The sequence below is a fragment of the Puma concolor genome, chromosome C1 (genome assembly GCF_028749965.1).
Source record: "Puma concolor isolate L17-30 chromosome C1, mPumCon1.1.hap2, whole genome shotgun sequence".
NCBI lineage: Eukaryota > Metazoa > Chordata > Mammalia > Carnivora > Felidae > Puma > Puma concolor.
This window is the reverse complement of record NC_141674.1, coordinates 128,420,617-128,430,801: the sequence shown is the minus strand read 5'-3', so window position 1 is coordinate 128,430,801 and position 10,185 is coordinate 128,420,617. Positions and strand designations below refer to the sequence as shown.

The following is a 10,185-nucleotide window of genomic DNA, read 5'->3' as shown; positions in this document are numbered from 1 at the left end:
TTTTTAATACCATGTGTGATGTTTCCACTCTCAGACTCTGAGCATAGCCAAAGAACTGATCCTTAGAATCACAAAAACTGCCACTATTCTCTTCTAAATATCATCTTTTTCCTACTTCCCTCTCAGCTTCTCTGGCTGGGGCCCCTATAAATTAGGCTGATCAAAGACAGATTAACAAGAGACAAGCTAACACATTCATTTAATGTAAGTTTTACGTAACACTGGAGCCTTTATAAGAGAAATGAAGACCTGAAGAAACAGTTCCACTTGAGCATTTTTTAATACTAGTTTTGATGAAAAGTGGAAAGTCATGGAGGTGTGACTTTCAAAACACCTTTCAAAAGGGTATAAAGTAAGTGCAGTAAACTGGGGAAAACTTAGCAAGACCTGTTTGTTCAGCTTCCTCTTGGTGTACCATTGCCTTTGGAGATAGGGATGTTCTGAACTCTCACTCCCAACAAATTACAGCCATGTTATATTTATTTTTGAAAAAACTCTAGTAAGAACACTTAACATGAGATCTACTCTCTTAATACATTTTTAATGTACAACATGATATTGCTACATACAGGCATAGCTTTATACAACAGATCTCTAAAACTTATTCTTTTGCTTAACTGAAACTATAACCTGTTGAATAGCAACTTTCCACTGGTGGTATTTTCAATGGAGAAAATCCAAGCCAATCATCTAAACACAAATAATTAAAAATTAGTGGGGAAGGGAAATAGGGGCCTAAAAATTGAGGTACAAGAAAGGAAATATAGCAATATCTCCTCAAAAGCACAGTTCTTTACTTTCACCTGCCAGGCGTCAATAAGCACTTCAATAAGTGCTTTACAAAGAAAAAAAATTAAGGATGATGGGGTTCACAACACACTGCATCTTGGTATACTGAATATTCTAAGCTGAAGGATTGTGAGAAAAAAGTAGAAGAAAGAAGGTTGCTCCCCCCTCCCTTTTTTCCCCTGAAACAAGTCATAAAACCCTCATGGAGGAGGTGCCTTCCCTGTACCCAGAAAAAAGCAGCATCCTTACCTCTGAAAACAACGGGATGCAGAGAAGAATCAGAACAGGCCTTGCTAAGCTTCTCCAAGCTTACTACATTTACCTCGTGCTTTTTGCCCCATCCTTTCTACATGACTGTCCACCCTTCATCAAACCTAGCATGAAAATACTCAGGTTGAACCATTCCTCCAGATCTTCATTTCTTTATGAAGGCTATTGTGAATATAAAACTTATATTAAATAAACTTGCTTCTCTCCTGTTAATTTGTCTTTGTAAGTTTAATTTTCAGACCCAGTCAGGGACACTAAGAGGGTCAAGGAAAACATACAGAGTGAAGGATACCTTAGCCAATACATGTGATACCCACTTCCCAAGCTCTTTGCTCATCTAGGCTCACTATAATTGATATTAATGAAATCTATTCACTCTTCATTCAATAAATATTTATTGATAGCCCATTAGGTGCCCCACCTTTTCATTCAGTAAATATTTGGACAGCCCACAATGTGTCAAGAACTGCTCCAGACCATAGGAACTGAAAGATGAGTAAGATAGACATGATATCCTCCTGTCTGCATGGAACTTACATACTTTAAAAAAGATAGTAGGGGCGCCTGGGTGGCGCAGTCGGTTAAGCGTCGGCTTCAGCCAGGTCACAATCTCGCGGTCCGTGAGTTTGAGCCCCGCGTCAGGCTCTGGGCTGATGGCTCGGAGCCTGGAGCCTGTTTCCGATTCTGTGTCTCCCTCTCTCTCTGCCCCTCCCCCGTTCATGCTCTGTCTCTCTCTGTCCCAAAAATAAATAAAAACGTTGAAAAAAAAAATTTAAAAAAAAAAATAAAAAATAAAAGAAGATAGTAAATAAATAAGTAGACCAATAAGGGCACAAGATAACTCTGCTTGTGGTAAGTGTTAGGAAAAAAGGAAAACAATACTATAAAAGATAGTATCTGGGCAAGCTAAGGCTGGTTGGCATTTAATCAATAATCCATTTATCTCTCAGCAAATATATACTGGATACCTAATTAGTTTTTATAGGATAACAAACCACCTTAAACTTCGTGGCTTGAAACAATCACCATTTCCTTAGTTCGTATTTCCTGGGTGACCTTTTGGGTTGGACCCAGTTGGAAAATTCTTCTGGTCTCAGTTAGACTCACTCATGCATCCGTGGTCAGCTACTGATCATCAAGGTCACTATATTTGTAGGGGTTGGCTAGTTGTTAGCTGGGGTGATGAGCGAATGAATGGGCCTATATGTCCTTTGTTCACCAGGCCAGCCCTACCTTGTTCACACGGAGGCTCTGCAGGGTTCAAGGAGAGAAGAAGTGTGCAAGGGCTTTTAAAGTCTAGGCTCAGAACTGAGACCATGTAGCTTCTTTCATATTGTGTAGCCAAATCAAGTCCCAAGGCCAGGAACTGCAAAGTCCTATTGCAAAAGGCAAGAATAGAGGGAGAGGAAAAATTACTTGTTTTTTCTGCATTCTGATACAAATGCTAGGGATAAGCCTGACAACTGAGAATATGGCAGTGAACAAAACAAGAATGACTCCTGTCTTCTTGGAGCTTACAGTCTATTTATCCATGATCTATGCTACTCAGGGAAACGCCTGCCTACAGCTTCAAGAGAATGGATAGAGAATGGTTGTTTACCTGTGGGACCTGAAAGTTGATTTCATTAATTGGCACTTGGCACCTGAGGCAGGGGATTCTGCCTGCTCAACATGGGACCTATTAACATGCCTTACTGTGAATAGAACTAATTACTAAAATTGGATTCTAACCAAGCCACCCTCAGTCATTTCTCTACAGAGTGCCAATCCTGTTGAGCAAAGGACACTCACAGCTCTGTTGAAATCTTATTTTCTTTTAAGACAAAGTCATTTGCTCATTTGTTCATTGCCTCACACTCCCTATTGCATCTGGTGCCCCTGGACCGGAATTATTTGTCCAGAAGGTGACCTTCACCACCACACTCTTCTCCTGAGAAGTGGCTTCCAACAAACATGCGGCAAGCTGGAGGGCCAGGAGGCCCGGCCAAGGCCTGTTGGTCGTCCACCTTCCAGATGTCAGAGCCCAGAGACAGAAGGTGATTGTCTCCAAATGGCCTCATCCTTTGGCACTGCAGGGAAGCAACCATGTGGTAGACATGACAGGCCTCACTCTGCCAAGGCCATGCCGAGCTCGCCACAGGGCCGAAATTCAGAAGAGAATTTCTGTCAAATTCTGGCAGAAAGACTAAGCAAAGCTCTTCATGTACTTTGCCTCAATTTGTCTTCCTGGGAAATAGAGCTGCTACCACTTTATTCTTATCTAGATTTTTCAGAATACATGCCCTTATGTGTCTGTTCACATTAGTGCTGTCAGTCAATAAACTTTTATGAAGCACCGTATTAGGTTACAAGCGTAATAAGGACCCAGTGCCTGTCCTCAAAGTACTTGTTGGTCTGTAGAAGTGTACAATGAAACTTCTTAAGGTCCGGGGCAGAAATTATAAAATGGTTTTATTTAGTGTCCAGACTTATAAAGAGCAGACTTATAAAAAACATGGGTGTTGCTAAGTATGATGCTAATACTTTCTGTAACTTAAAAAGAAAGACCTTTTTTGCACTGTAGGTATTAATGTTTCCACTGTCATCTTTTTATGCCAAAATTCTTCAGCAAGTGGGTTAAAAGTTTTGGAAGAGCCCAACCATACAGAATTACTTCTTCAGAACCAGGAGAGGAAGGGAAGGTTTTATGCTAAGAAATGGAATTCTCATGGCTGAGTGAGATTTTATCCATCCCCTGTGAGAGACAGGAGAGACAAAGGCAGGCTGTCCATCTTGACCTTAACCTCCACTGCACTTGGTCCCTACTTCCATGCCTTGTTTGGGCCATTCTCTCCACTTCCTCTCTGCATATCCAGACTCTAGCTCTACTATAAAGCTCAGGAGAAAAAAAAAACCTTTCCCATGGAAACTTACTGACAGAACCCCATGAAGTCTAACCTGATCATCTTGCCTGGTAGTGACAGCTCTCTGAAAGTTCCAGAGTATTCATCTAAAATTGGGGGCAGGGTGCCTGGGTGGCTCAGTCAGTTGGGCATCCAATTCTTGGTTTCAGCTCAGGTCATGATCTCATGGTTCATAGGTTCTAGCCCCACATCAGGCTGTGTGCTCACAGCATGGAGCCTGCTTGGGATTCTCTCTGCCCCTCCCTCCCTCTCTCTCTCTCAAAATAAATAAGTAAACTTAAAAACAAAATAAAATAAAATTTTGGGCAGCATTTTCCATTTGTTTTCCCTGCAGTGCATAACACAATGCCAGAAGCATAATAGATTCTCAATAAATATTTGTTGAAAATGAAAGGGAGGGAAGAGGAGAGGGGAAATAAAAAGGAGAAAGATCAGAGGAAGAGAGGGAAACTGAGAGAGAATGAACCAATTATTCTGTGCAAGGATCCCTAGGAAAGAGCCAGACCACCCCAAAAGAAGAGCAGAAAAAGCAGACTCACTGACTATCTTAGGGAACTACCAAATCCCATCTCTGGTGGCTTTGCCTTCCTGAGTAAGCAGATTTGAGATCTGGCCATGCCAGGAGGAGCTTCAGCCTTTCCCTTTTGTTCTGAAACATGTGGTGACCCAGGGACTGGGGCCAATGGGAGATGCCACTGACACAAAAGAATCCAGCTTCAACAGCTGCAAACTGAACATCAATGCTACCAGCTCCACATGTCCTCCAGTCTAATTCCAGACAGTACCCAGGCTTGTGAATTTCAAAATAATAGGGATGGGGGTCCTTAACTGCAGCACAATTTCCTCTGGGTCATAAAACATGATGATTTAAGAAGGTCACCCCCAGAGCTAAAGCCAGGAAAGAGAAGGAGAGGACATTACAATGTGGAAGCACAGACTCTCCTACACAGACCCATTTTAGACCCCTATTAGCTTTATTGCACTTTTTTTTTTTTTTTTTTTTGGAGTGATAACATACCACAAAATAGCTGCTAGGCTCAGAGGAAGGGAGAAGTGGCAACCTCACTCAAGACACAAGAGAATTGTCATCCAACTGGCCTCAGGCCTTACTGAGCTGTTAATCATTAAATCAAGGCTTCTACTTCCTGCTGTCTTTAGGGTAAATCCATAAGCCCCTGATAGCTCTTCTCAGGTGCCAAAAGCATTCCTATTCTCTGTCTCCATATGATCTGAAAAAATCACAACCTACTTTAGTAGAGAGGGTTGGTAGTGTTATTTGCATTTTACGATGGGGAACTGAGAGGCTGACTGTTTGAATGACTGGCCCAAAGTCAGGAACAAGTAAGTAGGACCAGAACCATGACCCAGAACTTTCAGGACACTGTTCCTGAAGCACTGTGTCTCCTTCACCACTCTCTCCAAACACTCTCTCCTGCTTCCCCCTGTTCCCATAGCACACTGTGATAATCTTCCAGGCAAATGTTCAATTTTCAGTCTGTCTCATAAGCCATACTCTGCCTTCTCTGTGTTTTATCCCCAGCTCATGAAACAGTGCCTGACTCATAAAAGGCATTCAGTAAATATGTGTTGAGCTAAACTGTACTGAACCTGAGACTTCCAACTCCAAATTCCTAACACTGGAATCCATTCCTCCTACCTAAAAATGTAATTCGCTGGCTGTAAGAAGAACTACATGCTCATTGCCTAAGAAAATAATAACAAATATTAAAAGAAGACTAATCTCATGTCCAAAGATAAATGCAAGTTACGTTTTGATTTTCTCCAGGTTTTCTTTTCATAAACACAGGTATTTTATAGATCAAAATTATAAATAATTTAACAAGAATTATAAAGGTTTTCCTCATTATTATATTTTTGGGGGAAATCTTCATTTCTAACAGTTCTTGGAATTTTCATTCTAATACTCTAATATTTTAATATTCAAACACACAAGTATTTGAATTTATTTAGCTTTTCTTACTGTTGATTAAATTGTTTCTGACTTTTTAATTATTATTAATAAATCTAAGATAAACATAATTGTGAATTAATTGTGAATTACTCTCTGCTCAAATTTATGACTATTTCTTTAGGATATATTCTAGAAGTGAAATTATTTTTAAAGTCTTTTATAAATTATTGTGAAATTGCTTTTCTGAAAGATTATAATCTAAGGTTCCTTAAAGTGACATCAGGCAATTAGAAATAGAATGCTGAGAGAAAGTAGGAATTCTCTACTAAAGCCAAATTGCTTTATGGATGGAGAAACCAAGGTCCATGAATGGTTTGTCCAAAGGCATACTGATGTTGGGTTAGCATCTTTCAGAGGAAATCAGCAAAAAGAGTAAGAGAAATTGACATTCTTAAGGTACACGTAGCGTTATAAAATATAAGGAAATTGGTTTAAAACATGAGCCATGTCCAGCTGGCTAGAAGCAAAAAGCTCCTTCAACAAAGTTTTCTACTCCTAGCTGTACATCCCACTAATGTACATCCCACTAATGTCCTTCCTCTGCCTCTGATTGACTCTCAAGGGAGTCTGTTATAGTCCTAGTATCCCCATTCTGACTCCTGGCCAAATTGTTAGTCAAGTAACTTTTCAGGTCAAGAAGCCTTAACTGAGCACCTACTATGTGCCAAACTTTGTAGTAGGTACTGAGTGGTAAGAGAAGTAGAGGAACTACCCCTCAAGGAGCTTATATGCCAATGTCAAAAAACAGACCATAAAACATAAATAAATGAGGAAAGTTCAATTACTAATAAATGCCATGAATAAAATAAAATAGGACAAGGTATATTAGTGTGTGAAGAGGACAGCTGCCGGATCCTTGAGTGGTCAAGGATGACTTTTCTGAGGTGATACTTGAATTAAGATCCAAATGATGGGACAGCGGTGTGGCTCAGTGGGTTGAGCATTCAACTCTGGATTTTGGTTCAGGTCATGATCTCACGGTTCATGGGAACATCAGGCTCTGCACAGACAGGGTGGAGCCTGCCTGGGATTCTCTCTCTCTCTCTCTCTCTCTCTCTCTCTCTCTCTGACTCTCTTCTGCTCATTCTCTCTCACAAAAATAAATAAATAAACTAAAAAAAAAAAAGACCCAAACGATGACAAGCATCAGCCATTGGAAGATCTGGAGGAAAGCAGTTTAATCCTATGGCTCCAAGCCAAGAGCAAATAACCTAGCCAAAGGACAGAGAGAAAACCAACACAGATAGAACAGAGGGAGAGGAAGGCAGAAACTATCTCATGCAGGACCTTGAAGGCCACAGTAGGGACTCTGAATTTTATTCTGGTTGCAAATGAAAGCTATTGTAGGGCTTTAAGCCCAGGAGATGAGTGCTGTGCTTTCTGCTTTTTGTTGTTGAGATCACCCATGGAGAGAGTGTAGATATGTAAGACAGGAGGTCTGAGGACCAAGCCCCAGGGACCCTGTAATGACAGGTCTTGCTGGGGAGGATAAGGGAGTAAAGAAGACTGCCAGGTGTCCCATTCAGGTAGGAGGAGGACCAAGACAGTATGGTCTTCCAGAAGCTCAGAGAAGGCAGTGTATGAAGAGGGAGAGTGTAACCAGCAGCATCCCACACTGAGAGGACAGACTAGGTGAGGACATTGACCTCTGGGTTGGGCAAGTGTGGATTATTAATGACCCTGGAAAGACAATGTTCAGTGAAGTGGTTGATATGCAGTAGACTGTGGAGAGAAAGGGAGGGGAGAAAGGGGAGATAACAGTAGAGCTGACTCTTCAAGGAGTTTTGCAGAGAACAGCAAGAAATGGTGTGGTAAGTAGTGTGGAGCATGGGTCAAAGGAGGTTTTGTAGCACTGCCGTCCAACAGAACTTTCTGCAATGATGGGAATGTTCTGTATCTGTTATTGGGCACTTGAGAAGTGGCTGACAGAACTGAAATACTGCATTTTAAATTTTATTTAACTACTTTAAATTTAAATAGCTACATGTTACAATGGCTACTGTTTGGGGAAACACAATTTGTAGTTGCTCTTTTAAGGAGTGATATTAAAACACGTGTATGCTAATAGGAATCATTACAAACATTAACTCAAATGGGTATCTGAGTAACTCTGCATTTTGGGTATCCTTTCTGCCACCACCCCATGTCCTTAAATCTGTTGGTGTTTGACTCATAGCTTGTCTTTTACAATAAGAAAAAAAATCTATCTCTTACGGTCAATCCTGTGAACCATTACAGCTCCAGTTGAGTTAATTAAACTTCTATGTGCCTCAGTCTCTCCATCTGGGACTGAAGTTTCAAACGAAAAACTCAGTTCCCATTTTCTAAGGAAAAAGGGACATGAAGTCCTTGGTGGGTCTCATTAAAATGGCAGTAGGATAAGCAATTAAGAGCACAGGCTCTGGATATAGCAAGCCATAGAGTTTTAGCCCCCAGTTCTACTATGTATTAGCTGTGCAACTTTTTTTTTTTTTAATTTTTTTTCCAACGTTTTTATTTATTTTTGGGACAGAGAGAGACAGAGCATGAACGGGGAAGGGGCAGAGAGAGAGGGAGACACAGAATCGGAAACAGGCTCCAGGCTCTGAGCCATCAGCCCAGAGCCTGACGCGGGGCTCGAACTCACGGACCGCGAGATCGTGACCTGGCTGAAGTCAGACGCCCAACCGACTGCGCCACCCAGGCGCCCCTTAGCTGTGCAACTTTAAGTGATTTACATGAATTTCACAGGGTCTCAGTTCCTACATCTATAAAATGGGGATAATAAGAGTTTAGGGTGTGGTGAGAATCAAATGAGATCATGTGGGCACAATGCATACCTGGCATGTGGTAGGCATTCAATAAATGTTACCTATCACCATTAATAGCAGGCATTATAGAGGCTAGCCCTGCAAGTACCATTTTGTCCCAGTCTAGTGCTAGTTTGAGGAAGGTAATGCTTCCATGCATCTGTTTATCACTTCAAAAATAGGTACAAGGCTTATATGACACCAGAATAGCTCAATTTCCTAAACCAGGGATTCAGGATAAGGAAACTTTCAGCATGTAGCTCCTTCCTGGAAGTGGGTGCAAGGACAGGAGGTTTGGGGGACTTTCCCAATAAACATTACTTATTACATGACTTGTTATTTTTCCCAGACACTTATCTACGAGTGCTGCCCACTTAACCCAAGAGACTTGCCGATAATTCCCAACCCAGCTGCCAGGCCAGCAGTCATCTGTTTAGAACTTCAAATGAATGCCCTCAGACCCGCCTACTTTCTCCACATAATGCTGCAAGATAAGTCTCCCCTGGCTCCTGATAAACGCTTTGAAGAACATCTTGCCTGTTAACAAACAGCTTTTGATTGTGTCTGGGTTTGATCTTTATTTTGTCCTTTTTCATCAGACCCCTCTAAATGGGTTCTTTCACACTCCTCAGATTAGCCTAAAGGAAACCCCATGAAACAATGGGTCCAATTCTCCCTGGGTGCAAGGAGTGGGCTGTCAAAAGACCACATAAGGCCTCCTTCAGCGCTGTGAGCAGAAAAAGGGGCTGGTGATGCTGCCAGAACTAGCAAAAAGTGAATTCAGTTAGCTTCAAAAGCAGTGAGATAGGGTGGAAAGCAGAAACACGGCACATGGCTGTCTCACCCAGGAGGACAATCTCTACTCACTTCCAGAGAAAGCTTATTTACCTCAGACACAGGCAGCTTCTTCCTAAGAAAGCCCAAGGTCATCACTAGTGTCCAGAACACAAGCGCTGACCTCCCCCTGGCAGAACAGGAAAAATGCCAGTGTGATTTGGAGGGCTAGAGAATATGCTGCCCACAAAACCTGGTGTGTTTCTGAAATTATTGTTGTGACATTTTTTTTCCTTTGGGGAAACTGGCATTCCCTGACCTAGAGGGACTGAACTGTGGCCACCTCTCCCACATTAGCAGCTAGTGCACAGCCCAGGCTGGCCCACTGGAATCCCATCCTCTGGACGTTGATTGACCCAGTGAAGAACACATGACTCAAGAAAAACCCATCAGAGTTTTGTTGAGACAAAGAGAAGGAAGGAAGGAAGGAAGGAAGGAAGGAAGGAAGGAAGGAAGGAAAGAAAGAAAGAAAGAAAGAAAGAAAGAAAGAAAGAAAGAAAGAAAGAAAGAAAGAAAGAAAGGGAAAGAAAGGAAGAGAGGAAGGAAGGAAGGAAGGAAGGAAGGAAGGAAGGAAGGAAGGAGGGAGGGAGGGAGGGAGGGAGGGAGGGAGAGACTTGGGAATGAAGAA

General features: G+C 41.8%; 1 long non-coding RNA gene across 1 annotated transcript; it reads left to right on the top strand.

The window, feature by feature from the left end:
* Positions 1-6,219: 6,219 nt before the first annotated feature.
* LOC147578439 (uncharacterized) lies at positions 6,220-9,286 on the top strand. The gene is made up of 2 exons (XR_015254273.1): positions 6,220-6,330; positions 9,073-9,286. It is a non-coding gene; the product is annotated as an uncharacterized LOC147578439 (long non-coding RNA).
* Positions 9,287-10,185: the final 899 nt, after the last annotated feature.